Source organism: Hetaerina americana, unplaced genomic scaffold (assembly GCF_022747635.1).
Source record: "Hetaerina americana unplaced genomic scaffold, ioHetAmer1.1.p SCAF_11, whole genome shotgun sequence".
Classification (NCBI taxonomy): Eukaryota; Metazoa; Arthropoda; class Insecta; order Odonata; family Calopterygidae; genus Hetaerina; species Hetaerina americana.
The window spans coordinates 19,928,285-19,948,938 of NW_027286181.1; the positions used below are offsets into that span (position 1 = coordinate 19,928,285).

Genomic DNA, 20,654 nt, shown 5'->3' on the forward strand with positions numbered 1-20,654 from the left:
TGATTCCGGCTGATTTGCCAGATAATTCCCCGACTTCTGAGTATTTTGAGTATCCCACGTCCTGTCACAACCGTACACGAAAGTCTGTCGTATCATTCGTTCGCTTACATACATATTAAGAGACATTTTATCGACAAACTTGCCATATCTGAACCGCGCGACGTCACGGGGAGTCAATAGAGTGAAGATCAAAAGCGTGGGCAGCACGGGACGTCATCACTTTGAATGTAAGGGATAAAAAAATATTTATACACGCAATTACTCCGGACGGAGGCAAGAGCCCGTGAAGGCAGAGAGCCGACCCGTTCCTCCACTCTGCGAGAATTCATCCCTCCCCCGCAATTCCTTCATTCATACTACGCCGTCCCAACACGCTTCGACCACCGTCAATTTTTTTTCTCCCTCCCTTCCCCTCTTGCGCGGGCACTATCGTTTCGCGCTCGTCGTCCGCGAACAGTTGAACTCCGACGCCGCAAGGGGAGGTCCGCCAGCGCACTCCATCGGGAAGGTCGCGAGGAGCACCTACCCACCTTGGCAGCCGCCACTTCAGTAAGAGGACCAGGACATAAGACGTCCATCCACGGTCACCCGTTGGGCTAAATCTCTCCGCGACCCCCTACAGTCCACCTCCTCGGTGACTCCTTGGCCTGTGGTAATCTGCTCGGACGCTCTGAGGCGGCTCCCACGTAGAGATCCAACCACCGGTACGGACCAACTGCAACAACCTGCGGGGAGAAGAGGCCTGTCATCTTTCGCTGGGTGTTTTAGGCGAATAGGGTCCAGTGACGCCGTGGGCGAGAGAGAAGAACATCCGTGCCATGTGCTAAGGTCATCCACCAGCGTCGACTGTTAGCGTGGTGAGTCTTATTTCTGCTTCTTACTATCACCTAAATACAAAATGCTTAGGATCGGCACGATTGCGTTCACGTGCTAACATAAAAAAAGCAGACTTCTGCGGTCAGTCACCGGCGTGCCGAGAATCATAATTAGCAGTGGTCTGCCGGGTTATGGTTGGTTTTAGACCATATACATACATATGATCATGCCCGTTTATTTATATATATATATATATTATATATATATATATATGATCATGCCCGTTTATATATATATATATATATATATATATATATATATATATATATATATATATATATATGTATATATGTATATATGTACTTGTGTGTGTACGAATAAATTTGCATTCATATTCATGGTTGGACAAATATTTGTGCGGTAATGAATGGTTTCTCCAACACCACCCACCCTCGAGGTGGCTTGCGGGGAGTGTGAATGTAAATTTACGGCACCCCTAAGCCCTGACTAGTATTGCATAAAATATCTTTATACCGCCTGTGACACATTAAAATAACTCATTCTATAGCTCTGCGTATTTCTTCCTTTAATACCAGTCAAACTGCCTTATTATTTTCCTCCCTTTGCATCAATTTCTCAATATTCTTACCAATAATTCACAGTATTCAACATCCCATAACCTCTCTCAGTATCTCCTGAAGCCAATTGTCTTTAATTCTTCGAACATCTTACTAAGAGCCTTTCGTTTATCTCCTACTATACTGGGAACTTGGTTTGTTTTCTTTCCCGTCGGTTACATTTTCTCGGCATTTACACTGCGGGGTATTCCTCCCCACACCCTCATCACAAAAGCCCCCGAACTCCGCTCAATCTTTTGACTCTAAGACCAACTCTCCAAATTAAAGTTGTCACCTCAGGCCCTTTCTTTGCATTTTTACTTGAGGTACCTTGAATTGGTTCTCGCGTCTTTGTAAAAGATTCTTTGCGTTCGTAATCTGCTCCCGGCTCTCTGCACAAACGATTTTCTTCTTTCTGTGTCCTTACCAACTTGGTCCGCGTTTTTAAAAAAAAACACTTCCTAAATGAGTGATCTTTTCTACTCCTTCTGAGAATTGAGGAAAGGTGAAATCATTCCTTCTATTTGCATTACTAGGCGTAAATTAAGGAAGACTAACTTTGCTAATTCCACGAGAATTTTTAATTTTCGCGACCCTGGTTTCGTCGCAAGGCAAATCATCGGTTTTCAGTACCATCAGGAATCAACATCAAAATTTTAGCGGAGTCTGAAAAGTTAGTCTTCCAAAATTTACGCCTGGTTCGAAATAATTCCACCAAGTAACCCCTGAGACTAGTGTCCTATTTGCATTAAATGGCTGAGGAGGTATTTTGGCCTCGCAGATGTGAAACTATCGCAAGTCAGTCCAATTGTCTATGAATTGGATGCCAAAGTAGTAACGAACGCTTTCACATTTTACCTTACATTTCAACCCCCCCGGTAACTGCTTACTGACTTTCGTAAATGATAGACCATTCATGGGGTTTTCCATCGTTCTCCGTCCGTATTGATTTTTTTTTCGCTTGACACGTGTGAACGAGGTTTTCGTCCATGGCCCAGTTCCGCCAAAAATACGGCCGTCCCTCCCCCTCCTCAGCCGCCCGTCAACAAGATCTCAGCCGTATCAACAGGTGCTCCAATCACGACTCCGCGATACGCCTAAAAGGGGAAAGTTAGGGGTTAAAATATCTGCAGGTTCGCATAGTGTCTGAAATAGTTTCCTTTCAATAACTGTCTTAATTGCCATCGCGCGCTCGAATCTCTCAATTTAAATAGTGATGAATTTTATTAATTATTCAATTATCATAAATCAATTGAACTGATTAAGAGAAAAATAGCATAGAATGACACGAAAGTTCGTGAAACTTCCCACTTTTTTTTGGAGTTCCAATTTGATGCTTTTGAAATGTGAGTGAAGAGAAGAATGGAAAAAATAGGTTGGATTGAAAGGAAAAAAAAAGTAGTCTTAGTTTTGGTACGGAGTGAGAGACTGTCTTTGGGAGAAATTTGGGGAAGGCAGGGCAATTGGTTTGAGGAGATTATATTGATGGGCCATGGAATGTTGCGATCTGGGGCACGCCTCCACTTTCGAGGCTCTTGGACGACTATCCTTCCGAGGCTTCGTCCAACCTATATGTCATTCCTGCTGCTGACTAATTAGAATCCGAAATGGCATAGGGAGGTAGGGCTGTTCGAGAAGGACGGTCGGCTGGATTCTCAGCAGTGGAGATGAAGGGCACGGTTCAGCTCTTCACCAGGTCACGGTTCGTGACTGTTCTTTTATTATGTTAATATACAATAGTTTTACGACTTGTAAATATGTGCAAATCTGCGGCAGGCTTATGCAGCAAAATACCCTTATTCTTTGAATATTTATTCGCCATATGGTAGGTTTTCGTATTTAAATGTGTATTTGGCCAATGTGGCTCGTATAATCCTCCTGGCTATGCGTGCCACAAAAAGCACTGTTCCTATCCTTTATGAGGTTGTATGTTTGCTTTACCTATAATCCTTTCCTTTTTTCGTCCATTTCTCCTTTGGTTGGTGAAACAACTCCCAAATGCCATCTCCTTACCAAAGAGCCGGGGCACTTGGTTGCATAAACCTCCCGCAGATTTCAGTGTAAATTACGTCTCCTCGATATCTCAAGTGGTTAGAGCAACGGCCCGACAAGTCGAAAGATCCGTGGTACAAGTCTCGCTCAAGGAAATATTTTTGCACTTGTGATCTGCTCGATTCCGCCTTCCCCACCTTCCCTGTGTTTGTCCTTTATGTGTGTTCCTCTCCCATTTCCTTATATATATATTTATATTATTTATTATTATAAGGTAATCTACCGGTTCAGGTAGGTTTTTTGGATGGACACAGCTACAAAATAAATATTTTGCGGCTCCTAACAAAACAAAATCCGGCAACCTAGTCTACATCAGGTCCCTCTTCATCTCTGAGTACTTCCTTCCTCCCTTCATCCCGTCCAACACCCCTATCCTGTTCCTTCCCTTTCCTCTTTTGCCTAACATTCTCCCCTCAATTACAGTCTTCAACATCCCGCTGCCGGTCAATACGCCCTTCATCCACTTTTCCTGCCTCCATAGGATTTCTCCCGACGAACCCCTCTCTCCGCCCACCATACCAAGTACTTCCTCATTTGTTTTCTTCTCTGTCCATTTCACCTTCCTATATCCGTATATCCTCCTGCTTCAATGACCACGTTTCCGCACCGTACATAGCTACGCTCCATATCAAAGTTTGGACGAGGCTTTTCTTAACATCCTTACTCAACGTCCCTGTCATCAACTCCCTCCTCCTTGTGAAAGCCTCTTTGCCTAGCGCAATTCTTCTCCTTACGTCCCTACTACTTTGACCGTGTTGGTCCAAAACACTACCGAGATACGTAAACTGTTCTGCCTGCTCTAGGATACTGTTCTATCTGCTATATTTGAAGATCGGGGTGATTGCCTAATATTAATACTTGGTTCATTCTATGAACCAATGAGCCAGATAAACGCCGGCTATACTGTTTTGAGTTTGAGTGGAGAGTCAGAGAGTGGGAGGGATGCTTAAGTGAAGACACCCTAGCATTTATCAAAGGGAGTGTTGTGTTCGGAGGCGTGTTTTGGGATTGGGAGCATCCCAATGAGGGAAGGATTTTTCCATGAGGCCCTGAGGTTATTGATTAAGATACGAGGGTCATCCGGAAAGTAGTACCCGTTCGTGAAATAAAGACACAAAAGTAAATATTAACAAACATAAAAAATTTTATTTGAAAGAGGATACTTTAAACTACTTCTCAACATAATCTCCAAGCAAATTAAGGCATTTGTCATAACGTGTGACAAGTTTCTGTATTCCTGCTGCATAGTCCTTCGCCGCCAGCTCATTGAGATACGCGAGGGACCCATCTTGCACAAATTTTTGCATAATGCAGATGGTGTTTAACAATTTCATGAACAATTGTTCGAGAAACATTGGGAAAATGCTCACAGATGTCATCAATTGTGACGCGCCGATCGTTCCTCACGAATTCGTCAACTGAGCTCACCAGTTGGTCTGTAATGACAGACGGTCTCCCCGAACGCTCATCGTCGTGTGTGTTCCCCCTCCCCATGTTGAAGTTGCGACACCACCGCCGAACAGACGACTCGTCCATTACATTGTCTCCATACACCTCCTTTAATTGGCGATGAATATCACATGGGCGAACGTTTCTTGCATTGAGGAATTTAATCACTGCCCTCACTTCACAACTGGCGGCGTTCTCAATTTTTTTAAACATTGTAAACAATCACAGAAACAACACAGGCAATGCTAGCGTCACGCAACTTGGCTCAGAGAAGGCAGACAAGCCACTGAAGCTATCTGACCTCGTCCAGCGGCTACTCGCGTCGTCAGCACTTCATGCGGCACGAACGGGTACTACTTTCCGGATGACCCTCGTATTTATTACCCCAATCTTCACATATTTTCGTCCCCCCTCCGCTCCCAAAACCTTCCATATCTTCTTCCAAAACCTTCCAAAACTTCCAAAACCCACACTTCTAAAAATTGCCCTCCCAACTGTTCCCCCCGCAAACCTTGCGCACCTTCCCCTTCCATCCAGCGTCTCCGGCCCCATCTGTTATTACCTTCTCCTGAGTTTCTTCTTCCCAATTGATATATTTGCAGAATTCCTTATTTATCCTGGTCCTCGAACATTAAGGAATGCTATCAAGTTAAATTAGAGACACTATCCTTTTCCTTAATTCCTGTCACGTCGTACAAACTTCCAATCTTATTCCTACCCTCTTCCGCACTGTAATGACTCATGGTTCTCTCTCAGCCTTTAACAGCCCCCCCCCCCTCCCAACTGCTCCTCCATTCGCTTTTTATCTTTTCCTTGAAGAGGAGCTCAACGGGTGTACGAATGCTGACAGTAAATTCGTTGCGATAATGTGGATATATAAAAGAAAATGTTTGTCTAAGGAAGTGAAAATTTTAGTGCATAGTAGTATACTCCTTCCAAACTTTCTGTATGAAAGCGAGACCTGAGGCGATAGGTTTTGATATCAGTTGACTAAAAGCAGTTGGAATGTGTATTTATGTCAGAATTGTTGGCTGTTGTGATATGAGTGAGATATAGTGAGGCATGAGTGGGACGTGATTGTGCATGGCATGCACCGGCAACAGACGTTATTATTGGCTGCCCAACGGATAAGCCAAGCATTAGATGGACACGGACTGTGCATCAGTAAATTTCTAAGGCTCACATAACAAGACAACCTGATATTTCGCACTATGTCAAACCCCTCTTCGATTCCGCATACTTCCTACCTCCAATTCCATCCAACATGCCTATCCATTACCTCCCCCTTCCTCACCTAACCAGTAATCTTTCCACTCTATGACAGAGTTGAACATTCAATCACCAATCAGAATGCTCTGCATTCATCTTTCCTGTCTCCTTTGTACATGTACTCGTATTTCTCCCAACAATTCCCTCTCCTCCCCCACCATCCCTAGCACTTTCTCGTTTGTTCTCCCTTCTGTTCAATCCATCTTTTCCATCCTTCTCCACACCCATATTTCAAAAGCCTCCAATCTACGCCTATCATCTTTCTTCAATGGATATGAATCCGCGCCGTAAAAAACGAAGCTCCTTAGCAAAGTTATAACTAGTATTTTCTTAACATCCTTACTCCATGTCCCTGTCGCCAAATCTCTCCTCCTTGTGATTGTTTCTTTTTCTAATGCAAATCTTCTTACATCGAAACAACTTTGATCATCTTACGCCGAAAACACTTCCAAGTAGGCTAATATCAACCACTTGCTATAGTTTTTGTCCTCCTATTAAAACGTTCAATTTAACCGCTTTCCGCTTTCTCGAAAACCGTATAACCTTTGGTTTGTTCACATTTATTCTCATCCTATGCCTATCGTATTGTGCTCAGCAATGTTTGTAACCTCTTGGCGGACTCGCTAACTAAATCTTCATCATCCGTAAACTGATTTTATGAATTTCCAGCCAACTTCCATTCCTATCTCTAGTTTTTCCAATACTTCCATTTCCTGCACACATACGATGAAAAGCGCGAGTGACAATGGACATCCCTGTCTTTTTCCTCTTCTTAACACTTCCCATCTGGAACTCCATCCGTCAAACACAGTCAGAGCAGTCAGGAGTACTTCGCCTATTCCTCCAGTCTACTCCCATCTTCTATGATACGTTCATTAATTCCACCCAACTCTCTTCGTCGAACGCCTTCTCGAAATATGCGATGCAAACAATACTTCCTGATTGCAACCTTTTGGTTATGCTAGTTATTCCAAGGAAAAAATATACACGTTCCTGAAAGTCGCGACCTGCAAATCTGTGTCCGGCCCGACTATAAAATATGAACACCCAATTAAGCGTACTCTTGAAGAAATAATTGCCCTTAACTTGGCCAATAAAAAGAGCCGATTTGGGTGAGCGTTGACAATGGCATGTACGAGATCTCGAAATATATATTAATAAACCCAAACCCTACGAGCCTAATATTTAAATCCGCTTATGATAAGACTACCCGACATAAAAAATCATTGCCCTTTGTAAAAATGGCAACATGACTGTGATGTAGACGCAATACAACGAATCAATCGTTTTATTTTGTCCAATTTTCTAACTGCGTATTAAGGCTCTCCAAACAAAGGAGCAGGCAAAATGAATGCGATTATGTAGTCGATGTTAGTGATGTAACTGTGAAATCCAATGAGGCAATACGTACTTATAGTTGTCCTCTTTAACTATACTAAAAATGTTCGAAAACACTAAACATTCGTCCGCATTATAAAAATGATAGAGGAAAACATCGATGATCATTGCTGACCAGTTTAAGTAATAGTACTTATTAGTGATTACAAGTACCAACTGCTTTCCCAACACATAATGAGTTGAAATTGCACGTAATTTAATACCTAAAATTTACTACGGCAACAAGGACGTATAGAAGCATCTGCCCTTCATCTGTTTTCATTGTTTATTTAATTGTCATAGTAGCTTTGTTCTTAAAATTACCGCTCTTAATATGTTGATATTTACCTGTATACATATTAGGATATACCCTGCAAGTCGTCAAATGGATGTGTGGTGGGGTTGCTAGGGCACGAGCCATTCATCCTCCCTTCTATCACCGGGATACCTTCCCCCTTCAATCACAATATTTGACATCCAATGGCTTCAATGCAAAAATTTCAGAGTGTCGTTCACCTTGAGCGGGATTCGAACCCGGATCCCTCAATATCCGACCGAGTGCTTTAGTCAGTTAAGCTATCGAGGCGTTGCACTCCGAATCCCGGTCAAAGCGAATGATTTTTAAACTCCGAAATTGTTTCATTGCAATGCATATTAGCTGATGACTCCGTTAAAAAGTTACTGCCACGGCATCTCTTGCAGTTCCTTGGAATCCCATTGCTAATCAACATTATTTTTTCATCAATCTTTTCTGCCTCCTTTGCATTTCTTCCATCAATCCCTTCTCCTTCCACACATTTCCTATCACTTAATTTTATGTTTTCCTTTCTGTCAATTTGAAATTTTCCATCCGTCTCCACAGTCGTGTCTCAAGAGCCTCCATTACCCCTGCTTCTACATTATATCGAAATAAACGGGTGATAGTGGCTCCCCTGTCTTGCCAATCTCGACTCCTCATCCGCTACTCGCGCCTGAGCTGTCTGAGACATATACAGGTTGCGGATAAGTCACCTATCCCTTCATTCTACTCGTATTTTCGATAAGAATGACGAAATGGATAGATTGGAGTAACTAGGGAGAAGTACTTGGAAGAGTGGAGAATCATATTAAGGACACATTTAAATGATGAGGAAAGATAATTAAATGTTTTGAGGAGTGATAGTTTACATAAGACTAACTAATTGATGGAGAGCATCTGAGAAGAAGGTAATGGTTTTTGGTAATTTTTTATTTGCCGACGATTCAGTGGTTTACCGTGATATCAGTAATCCTGAGGACACAGCAGCTTTATCGGATCACCTTAATGCTATGCAACGCTGGTGCGACACTTGGCAATTAGAATTAAACTTAAAAAAAAGTGCGTAGTGATACATTGTTGGAAAAAGTACAATTCCCTCCCGAGCGCGCTCTGCATTTGAAACACCGAAATGCAATGTGTAGACTCAATTAAATACCTCACTCACGATCTCTCCTGGGTGAAACACATACGGGGAATATGTGGACGTGCTGACAAAAAATTGGGATAGATTAGAAGGGTACTGGGTAAATGTAATAAAAAGGTCAAAGAGAAATGTTATCTCTCGTTGGTTAGGACTCATTTAGAATATTCTGCAAATACATACATGGGAGCCTCACGAAGTTGGTTTGATTACCGAATTGGATCGCATGCGGCGTAGATGAGCTTGACTTGTAAAACGTTGTTATGATACCTTAAGTAGCGTATCCTAAATATTACAGCAGCTAGGCTGGGAATCACTCATGGATGCTAAGGTTAAACTACAGATTGAAGCTGTTGCATGAATTGGAAGGGAGTCTCATTTGCATATACGTTGAAAATGTATTATTAGCCCCATCGTACCACGGCAGGAAAGATGATATTAGTAAAATTTTGATATTAAGTATGGAATATAAAGATTTAAGATGTCATTTTTACCACGAACATTATGGGATCAGAATAACATTGTCCGACCGCGGTAGGATCATATTTGGCTCAAAATTAGTCTTGTTCGCCTTCACCCCCTGCCACACACCCAGGCTGTAGCTTTCAGAGTGCTGTATAATTTTTTTAAATTTAAGCATTAAAAAATTAAAAATGTATAATATCGGCGTAGGGAGCTATGAGGGAGTTCCCGAGGATGACACCTTTGCGTTGAAATTAGCTGTACAAAATAAATATTTTTGTGGAAAATACCTAAGTTCTTCTTTCATTCGAAATTGAATTTCCATGTCGTCAAGCCGGATACCATCAAGGGTAGCAATGAGCCAATTTTTTAGGGAATATATTATTGGTGGCAGGGCTGTTACCAACCAAAAATCGGATTAATAACCCGTTTAGATAACTTTTGAAAACAAGAAAAAATTTGAAAACACGAGCGAGTTAAGTGATTCGGCTTCAACGTAGAAAATAATCATTAAAAATGCCAAATGCCAAAAAAAATAAAAATGCCAAATGCTCATCATCGTCTTCGACCTCACCCACCCATGGCCCGTCAATCTATCTCCAATCATATCACCTCTAATAATTTATTTCGTGGCGAATATCGAGACGTATGTTTAACGACCTACACTCTCGCACGTACGAGCTGCCTAAGACCTGATCTGTTTTCTTATTTCCTTGGGAATTCAGCTTATTTTCGGAGGAAATAATTATTTATCGGCTATATCTCGTTCGAGACTTTGGATTATCGCGCGTACACTTAACCCAATCACCTTCAATGCCCAGAACACTACCTTCAGAAGTCCAAATGTCCCTCTGGGAATCCGAGGCAAAATAAGATAAGGACTAGGAAACCATGGATCACGGATGAGATGATTACAAATATGGATGAGAGGAGAAAATGAAAGAATGTAAACACAAAGTTGGGCAAAATGAAGTACAAAGAGTTAAACAATAAATTGAGGCGGGCAACAAATAAAGCAAAAGAAGCATGGTGGAAGACGCAGTGCGAGGATATGGAAAGTCTGCAGAGGAAGGGTGAAATAGGTGCGCTGTACAGCAAAGTTAAATCTTTATCGGGAAGTAAGAAAGGGAGATCAACGATAGCAGTTACAGATAAGGCGGGTAAGGTAATAGTTGACGCAGGGAAGATCCAAGAGAGATGGAAGGAATATATAGAAGAACTGTATTGTAAACAGCTTAGACCAACAAAGTTGGACATAGAAAAGGAACATGACGTAGAGGAAGATAGCTTAGGTCCAGGCATACTAGACAATGAGATAGAAAGGGCATTAAGGAACATAAAACGAAATAAGGCCGTGGGGGTGAATAACATTCCTGCGGAACTACTGAAATGTATAGGAAAATGTGGGAGGAAGAGGCTATTTGGGCTCATTCGTAGTATTTATGAGGAAGGAATCTGGCCGGAAGATTTTGTGAGATCAGTTTTAGTTCCTATTCCGAAAAAGGTAAAGGCTATGTTATCTGAGGACTACAGGACGATACGTTTGATATCCCACGCAGCTAAAGTTGTTCTCAGGATCATAAACAAAAGGATAGAGAGTAGGGCTAATGATTACTTAGGGGATGACCAGTTTGGGTTTAGGAAGGGGAGAGGTACGCGTGATGCCATTGCAGTAATGAGATTATTAATCGAGAGGAATATAGAACACAACCAGGAGGTATTTGCCTGTTTCGTAGATTTCGAAAAAGCGTTTGATAGAGTGAATTGGGAAAAATTAATGAGTATATTGCAGAAAATAGGAATAGATTGGAGGGAAAGGAGGCTAATCCGCAACCTGTACATGTCTCAGACTGCTCAGGTGCGGGTCGGAAACGGGGAGTTCGGATGGGCAGTGTTAGGAAGGGGTGTAAGGCAGGGTTGCCCATTATCACCGTTGCTGTTCAATCTGTATGCAGAGGAAATGATCAAAGAGGCATGGGAAGAACTCGAGGTAGGAATGAAAGTGGGCGGGGAATTCGTAAAATCAGTTAGGTTTGCTGATGACCAAGCTTTAGTTTGTCAGCCAAGGGGCTGCAAGCTGTCAGCCAAGGGCTGTTACGTCAGCCAAGGGGCTGCAAGCATTGCTGAGTGAATTGGAAATTCAGTGCGACAGGTATGGGATGAGAATCAATATTATAAAACAAAGGTTATGCGATTTTCTAGAAAGAAAAAGGCTAAGCTTAACATTAAAATAGGAGGGCAAAAACTAGAGCAGGTAGAACAGTTTACGTATCTCGGTAGTGTTTTGGACCAACACGGTCAAAGTAGTAGGGACGTAAGGAGAAGAATTGCGCTAGGCAAAGAGGCTTTCACGAGGAGGAGGGAGTTGATGACGGGGACTTTGAGTAAGGATGTTAAGAAAAGACTCGTAAAAACTTTGATATGGAGCGTAGCTATGTACGGCGCGGAAACGTGGTCATTGAAGCAGGAGGATAGACGTAGACTGGAGGCTTTTGAAATGTGGGTGTGGAGAAGAATGGAGAAGGTGAAATGGACAGAGTAGAAAACAATTGAGGAAGTACTTGGTATGGTGGGCGAAGAGAGAGGTTTGTTGGGAGAAATTCTATGGAGGCAGGAAAAGTAGATGAAGGGTTTATTGACCGGCAGCGGGATGTTGAAGACTGTAATTGAGGGGAGAATGTTAGGCAAACGAGGAAAGGGCAGGAATAGGATGGAATGAAGGGAGGAAGAAAGTACTCAGAGCTGAAGAGGGACCTGAGGTAGGGGGGGGGGAGTTTTGTTTTGCTAGGGGTCACAAATTATTTAATTAGTAATTATGTCCATCCAAAAACCTACCTTAACCGGTAGATTACCTAATAAGAATAATATATAACCTAAATGCGACACAAAAGGCTGCGTAACTTGAACGTAAGGAAAGCAGGGGAAATGTTAATACGCAGTCATCCAAGAGTCTCACCACCGTACATACCCATGCGAATATTGCTAGCGTATGAGCACTTACTCAAACAAATGTGATTACGCACGTGGTGAATTGGCGTATCCGGTAAATAATGAGATATGACTTTGACCTTGAAAGAATCGGAGGCGAACATTTCTACTTTTAGGTGCTAAAGAATGTTTGACGAGAAATCTTTACTGCGAGGACGTGTGATCATTCACGAGAATTACGTGTTGGGAGTGATATCTATAGCCTACAAAAAATGTTGAAGAGAAATTAGAACGGAAAATATATTGAAAAGAGGCAGGGCGAAAATAATTCGCAATCAACATCTGTGTCCAGAGAATTATCATAAGGCTTCGGTTAGTTTTAGCATGGCGGATTGAGAGTCCGGATGAGCAGCGTTAGCAAGAGGATTATGGCAGGGGTGTCCATTATCACCTGTGCTGTTCAACGTATATGTGTGGAGGAATTAATTAAATAGGCATGGGAAGAGTTGGAGATAAGAATGAAAGTCGAGGGGGAATCCATAAAATCAGTTAGCCTTGCGGATGGTCAGGCTTTAGTTAGCCAGCCAAAGGTTTGCAAACCCTGCTGAGTACTTTGGAAACTTCAGTGTGAAAGGTATTTCTTATGAATACATGTAGTTAAAAGGTTGTGGCGTTTTCTTGAAAGAGTAAAGCTAATTCAAACATTAAAATAAGAATTGTAAACTTGAGCGAGCGGAAATATTTACTTAATGTGAACTTCTTTTTTCCCCTATGACGAAGGAAACGAAATTTTGAATCCATCCGTTCGACTGAATAGTTATCTAAATCTGTACTTATCATCCAACCTTGTAAGATAGTGCGGGAAGTGGTGTTTTTTTTATAGATAGCATGCAATAATATCGCACGATCGATAATTTTGTAATCGATTATCTATCGCTGGGTCGGGATTCACCGTGAGATATTAATCTCCCTTCACAAAGTGATATATACCCTTTTCGTTGACTATGTACGTTATGCGGACATTAAACGGATTAAAATTTCCCTTTGAAAGAGGAACGTTATTCTCTAGTTTTATCCCTATAAATATTCAAATTATTATCCTTATAATTTAACCGATAAAGGGATATTATTTTACCTTCATTGCTAAAATATTATTTATCAAATACTTTCCTATCGTTGGAGTACGAGTAAATAATACAAGCATCTTCTGCCGAGATTCCAAGGAATAGCGCAAGTCTTGAGACTTACGGCCTAAGATTCGAAATGAAATAATTCGTAAATGTTCTGTATGGTACTCACCGTTGTCAAGGAAGCTCTAAATGTTTGGTAAGAGAATTAAATATTCATTTATTTTAAAAGTAATTGTGAAAATCATATTTTGATAGATACCTTTATTTCGGATTAACCAGCAAGTTTACTGTGGAATTAAAAATTACTCCTTGAGGGACAAGGAGGGAGGAAATTTTATCGATTGAACCCTAGATACGATTCCCAGTCGTGTTTACATAGCGCAAAATAAAACCGTCAACTTTATTGTTCAATGCTTTTAGCTGTCCATTTTCGTCCATTTCCAGAACCGCTAGACAACCTTTTTCAATCGATGTGATAAAATTGTTCCAAGTTTTAGATAGAGATACAATGAATAGGATATTCTTCTATTAACTGCACCAGGCATTGGTGCTTGCCGAATAACGGCATCATCATTTAAGCAATAACTTTTTCGGTGGGCGCCTACAGTAATATAAAGTATATGTTTCTCAGTTAGGTAAAGTGGTGGCGGAGAATACCCAAAAGGTGGGAATGGAGTGGTTGAAAACGGTGACGTATGAGGGGAGGAAATTACTTAAATGAGTCATAGAGAGTGACGGAATGGAGGTAAAACTTGTTTTGAAGTGAAAACTGGTTGAGTGTAGTGTAGCGCGCTGCAGTGTTTCAATGTTACGTTGAGACGGGGCAAGGAAATGCAACGCTGGTTAATCTTTGTTTCTGTCAAAAACCTAAATCAAATGGTATAATACCTAAATAATATTGAAAATACACCCGTACATGTATTTCAACATGAAGCAATACGAGTAATCTGTTGTTTTTGACGGCGTCATTAAATTTTGTTTAGTATATAAAGAATGTAGAGATTGTGAGTCCGATTTTGCTATCGTGATGCATTATGCGAAATAAATTAAAGCACTTGGAAATTTCAGCGATTTGTTTGTAGGTTTTTCATTGCAATCCCGTGGTCCAATCTGCCATTGTAATCTGACATAGTAATTACCTCCGTTTCGCGAGAAAACTCAGGCGACCTGTACCTTTCCTTAAGTTTTGCATCTATTCCGCTCTCTTCATGAATCAAGGAGCTCCCAAACATGCATAAAAATCGAGCCAAAGTACCTGAATATTGTTATTCAATCAAAGCCAAACATTAAATAATTTATAGACATTTATTGAGTGGTCATGTAGGCTTAGAATCCTCTTTGTACACAGGCTAATGTGTATTCCATGGTTCACCCGCTTGTTCCAAATATGGCCTAACCAAAGGGAAGTAACATTACTTTGGCCACTGCCCTAATCATCTCGAATGACTGTTGTCGTCTACTACCCCCCTACGAACGTTTACTGGTGTCTTTCTCCTCTCAACAACAGATCAACCCCACAGCGCGGGCACGTGCCCACACTCTTAAGGCAGCAAGTTTCCGTGACCTACGAGAGAGGTCAATGAATGGTCTGGGGTGGCGCAGGCATCACGATTTCCTGGTCGACGATATGCACATTCATGCCGAGATACGCAAGATATCCTCCATATTGCCCCTCGGCCGTAGAAAAGCCGATCCTCGTGGACGGCTCGACAATGATAATGCTTCCTGGTATATTATTAAGTCGATTTTAACAATGGCACATTTTCACTGCAATAGGCTTTCGGGAGGGAAAGCCTACCCCAATTCCAAAACTTCATCACTGCGCACTTTTTAAAGCTTTATTTTTATGCCCAACTGTTGCACCAACGTCATACTACCTTGATCAAAAATTTCCCGGAATTTATTCAGAAAATTAAAAATACAAGTTTATTCATCTAAATCTATATTGTCCCCTTCAAAGTAATCCCCATCGACTGCAACACACTTATGCCAGCGCTTGATCCAATCCTCGAAACATTTTTTACTATATATTCGGTTTTCGGTATGTCCATCAGTGCTTCCTGCGATTTTTCCATTACTTCCTCTCGGCTGCTAAAACGCGTTCCCCGTAATGGTTTTTTAACTCGATTGAACAGAAAGAAGTCACAGGGAGCCAAATCAGGTGAATTCGGTGGCTGTTGGATGGTATTTGTTGCATTTTTCGTCAAAAAATTACGAATAATGATAGCACTGTGCGACGGTGCGTTATCATGGTGCAAAATCCACGAGTTTTCTGCCCACATTTCTGGTCTCTTTCGGCGAATTGCTTCACGCAAACGTCTCATAACGCCCAAATAATACTCTTTGTTTACTGTCTGGCCTTCTGGCAAAAATTCATGATGCACTACACCGTTGTAATCCATGAAAACCGTCAGCATTGCCTTCTTTTTTGACTGAAAACGACGTGGTTTTTTTGGTCTCGGCTCATTTGGTGAACGCCATTCACTTGCCTGATGTCTGGATTGCGTGTCGTACTCATAAACCCACGTCTCGTCTCCAGTAATGATCCTTTTGATGAATGTGGGATCGGATTCAGCCTCGCAAATCATGTCTTTTGCGACGTCAACACGGTCTCTTTTTTGCATGAAATTGAGGTCTTTTGGCACCAACTTTGCTGCTACACGACGGAAACCCAAATCATTAACCACAATGTCTTGGGCGGATCCATAGGCAATGTTCAAGTCCTCCGCTATTTCTCTGATGGTTAATTTGCGGTTATTGACCAACATTTCTTTTACTTTATCAATTTTTTCACCGACTTTCGATGTCGATGGTCTGCCACTGCGTTCATCATCTTCGATTGACTCACGACCACTTCTGAACCGCTCGTGCCACTGGTAAACGACCGTTTTTTTTAGAGAATCGTTGCCGAAACACTTTTCCAACATTTCCAACGTCCGTGCGCCACTAAATCCGTTTTTTACGCAAAATTTAATACAAGTTCGTTGTTGCAAATTTAAATCCATTTCTGCAATTGTAAAAAATCACCAACACACACAGAGATAGATGTACTCTTGGCTACGTAACTTTTGCAAATGTCAAGTTATGACACTAAGATTTAAAGGGAATATCAACAACAGATGTACCAATTTAACAAAAAAACAGAACTCAAATCGGAACGATGGGAGCGCCACACGGTGGTTATTCCGGGAACTTTTTGATCAAGGTAGTATTCCAATTAGGATATCTGTTAATTCTACTTCATCCACAGGACTAAGGATATCTCTGTAAACAATCCTATCGTGGGCAAATAAACGTTTCTTTCGTTTAACCACGGAGTTACGAATGTAGTTGGCGTAAAGAAGAAATACTGGGTAGAAACCACAGAGTCGGTTTGATAGGTGAGGGTAGGTTTCACCTGGCACCAAGCCAAAGGCATGTGAAACTTTTCTATCAGGCCAATAAGGGGGATTGGGGTTAGGGGAGCAGGTCCTTAATCCCTGTGCCGCCTGGGGTATCCCTGGAAGATCTTCTACCAAAAAATTGCACAGCTTGGGTGAAGCTGAGGATGTCTAGAACAGGGGACCTCGGATTAGAAGCCCAATGCTCTACCCGCTGGACTACCACTTCGCATAGGAAAATAAGCTACCTATGAAATTGTACGTCCTGGGCTAAGTCGAAGGTCACCGGAAATCGAACTCTATCAGAGCTTAAACGTTCCGCCAAGTGGTTCCCAACCAATGGTGCTTCTGCCCGTTGGGTGTCACCGAAGAAGTTCGACCCAAATTAAACGAACATTAAGGATCTGTCCCAATAATAAGTAGAATAACTTCGGGAGAAAAAATAATTGAAGATATCAGTACAAATTATTAAAATTCTTCAAAATAGCACCCATATGCATTGAAGCACCGATGCCAGCGCCTCTGTCGGTCGCGGTACGCTTCCTGGAAAACGTGGACGGGAACCTCGTTCATAAGCATCTCGTCGCGGTCTCTTTGACGTTATCCAGCGTTCCAAAATGGTTGCCTTTCAAGCTCCTTTTTATTCTTGGGAACAGAAAGATGACCGTTGGTGCTACATTGGGGTTGTAGGGCGGCTTGGGGGGGGGGGGAGTATCTAAGAAATCACGGAAGATTGTCACTTGAGTAGCCTTCTAATCTTCCGATATCACCTTGGGGACCATCATGGCACACAACTTTTTCATGTCTATGTACATATTCTGTAAGAATTTGATATACTTTGCTTTTCGTAATATTGTACTCCTCTAATAACATTCTGACACTCAGGCGTCGATCGAAATCGAACATGTCTCTCTAATGAGCAACAAACTGTGTTCCTTCTATACCATCACATAACCCATTAGCAAAAGTACACGTCAGACTCAACCGCAGATATCATTCAATAAAATATCATGCTTACGGCGATCGTAGTGACATTCATAAGGATTGAAAATATGAAAAACTAAAAATAGGTAATCAATGGAAGTTACGAACTAGATCGAAAATTATGTTAGAATTTTAAATACTGGGCTAGCTGAAGCGTATTAGAGGTGTTATCGCTGTATGAAGCGAAAACCTTGTTTATATCTCGATAATGTTTGTAAACAAACCCGCTGACAGCAACCGAAGTCTGAGCAAAGGAACGCTTTCATGGACTATGACGCTACGTTAACAAATGATAATCTTATTTGGATAGACTGTACAAATTTAGATGTTCGAATATAGATGTTTTAGGGCTTTGCGAGGTGGGAGGGATGGATAGAGGATATTACTTTAGTGATAAGTCATCGAGTAATATATGACGGCGGGGAAGAGAACCAGGGATGGGTGGCAATAATATGGAATTAATTGGTACGTAGGACCTTAGTTAGGATAGAGCAAGTGACTGATAGACTAGTGAGCAGAAGCACCGGTGGAACTGGAACCGTAGTATTTTGGTCATAGCTCAGGTCTACATGTCACTAAGCAATTACTGAGGACAACATTGTGGGTTTTCCTTGAGAGAAATATTTTATAGCGATTGGGATTAGAATGCGACGTTAGGCGATGGAAGAGATGGTGATGATGTGGGGGACTACGGTTTAGGTTCGTGGAATTACCGCGGGAAGAAAACAATTGAGTTCTGCAGGATTCAGGGGTTAGTCATCACCAAAAATTCGTTAAGACACCACAAAAGGCATAGGTACGCATGGAAAACGCCCGGGCCCGATGAATTACCCGCTCGTATATTTAAGGATCTAGCTTCGGAAATTGCGCCATAGCTAGAAATTATATTTAAGAAATCCCTGTTAGATAATAAGATTCCCAGAGATTGGTAAACGGCTAACGTAACACCAATATTTAAAAAAAGAGACAAGGAGGAACCGAGAAATGATAGACCTACCTGTATTTCCCTCACATCCATTTCCTGCAAGGTTATGGAACATGTAGTTGCTAGTTCGATCGTGAGACACCTCGATAGTCAGGAGTTTTAATGAAAAATCGGCACGTTTTCCGAAAAGGTAGATCCGGCGAGACACAACTAGGGCTTTTTTTTCATGATATTCTTACTTCGGGAGAGCGCAATGTTCCAGTGGTAGCGATTTTTTTAGATTTTAAGAAAGCCTTCGACAAAGTACCTCTTAGTAAACTATTTGCAATGCTAGAAGAAGCATATGGCATAGATAAAAATATTCGGGGTTGGAACAAAGACTTCTTGAAAGGTCTGGTACAAAGGGTAGTGATAGATAGAGTTAGCTGAAATGCAGTAGAAGTTACCTTAGGTGTTCCCAAGGGAAGTGCCATCGGGCCTCTTTTATTCCTACTTTACATTAACGACACTGACTCTGTAGTAACTAGTACGATACGGTAGGGCCATGTACGGGTAAAAATTATCTGGTGTGTATTCACCTCTTACCACACACCCTAGGGTTGCATAGTACATAAATAAATAAAAAACAACCTCGGACCTCTGTTTCGTGGATGGGACCATGCTTGTTGATTTCGAGGGCAGCAAAGTGGGAATTATCGAGAGAGAGAGAGAGTCCCCGCAAGGGCCACACTTATTTTCCCGCATTTCATTTGTTTTTATTAGGACTGCTTTAACCTTCGTCAGCCGAGAATGCTCCATGTCAATTTAAGTGTTTCTACCCTGGAGAGCGTTAAGGCTGTCCATCAGACGTGACTTCATGTTCCTCTCCGTGGCATTGTGTTTAGGGCTAATTAATTTTTGGAACTGTCCCTACTGCAAACATATATACGCGTCGCATTCGAATATTTAAGTAAAATATTGCAGTCTTTAAGTATTTTATACTTTTGTTCTGCACTGGATTACCACGCAGTCATTTTATTAACCACATGGGACGGCACTTTTGATGATGCGTGCCCGTTTACGTTGATCGAATACTTGCGGAGTCGCAATGATATTTCATCAAGGAATCTCCACACGTTCGTTTAATATCCGCGATGGTCACATTATTGCGGAAATCCGCACCCAAGCACGGGTATAGCTAAGTCACGATTTTTTTTTCTTTCCCCACCGGCATCGCTTTGCGGCCTGCATCCCCTCCCTTCCCCTTTCGCCCGCCCACCCTGCGCCCCTTCTCTTTCTTACACACTTGGAAAGGGGGGAAGGAGTTTGGGGAATGGCCAAGTGAACATTGTCGGTTACTCATGCAACCAACACACGGAGAAAGACGGAGTCGAAAGGAACATATACGTATACGTGTGTACAAACCATAAACTAATTTATCAACCCGAAGGTCGGTATATATATATATAACATAAACACAGTAATCAACCCGAAGGTCGGTTTGGTAGGTGTTGGTAGAGATCACCCAGTACTAAGCCCGACGGCGTGTGAAATTCACACATCAGGGTAGGAAGGCCAGTCATACATTTCATTCATCGCATCACCATTAATTCGGTAATTAATTTTCTGTTCTGTAAGAAAGTGAAATATGTCTCAGTGGACATAAATTCGATTAAAATACTTCTAAATAATATTTCGGTTGGAAGATGCTTTATCTAAGACAATTCATGGACTTACATTCAGGAACATGGGCAATTCATTCAGGAACGTAGAGACTTACTTTTTAAAATCCTCAGAGCAACGCAGCAAACAGCAAGCAAACTCTCCAGCACATCCTGTAAATGCGG

At 41.8% G+C, this 20,654-nt stretch overlaps 1 protein-coding gene across 1 annotated transcript in view; it reads left to right on the forward strand.

Annotated features, from left to right (window-relative positions):
* The first annotated feature begins 477 nt into the window (after nt 1-477).
* Nucleotides 478-20,654, forward strand: part of LOC139700965 (organic cation transporter protein-like) — a 92,706-nt gene continuing 72,529 nt past the window's right edge. Inside the window, exon 1 of the mRNA XM_071599484.1 lies at nt 478-857. The gene's annotated coding sequence lies outside the window, so the exon portion shown is untranslated. The remainder of the gene's footprint in view (nt 858-20,654) is intronic.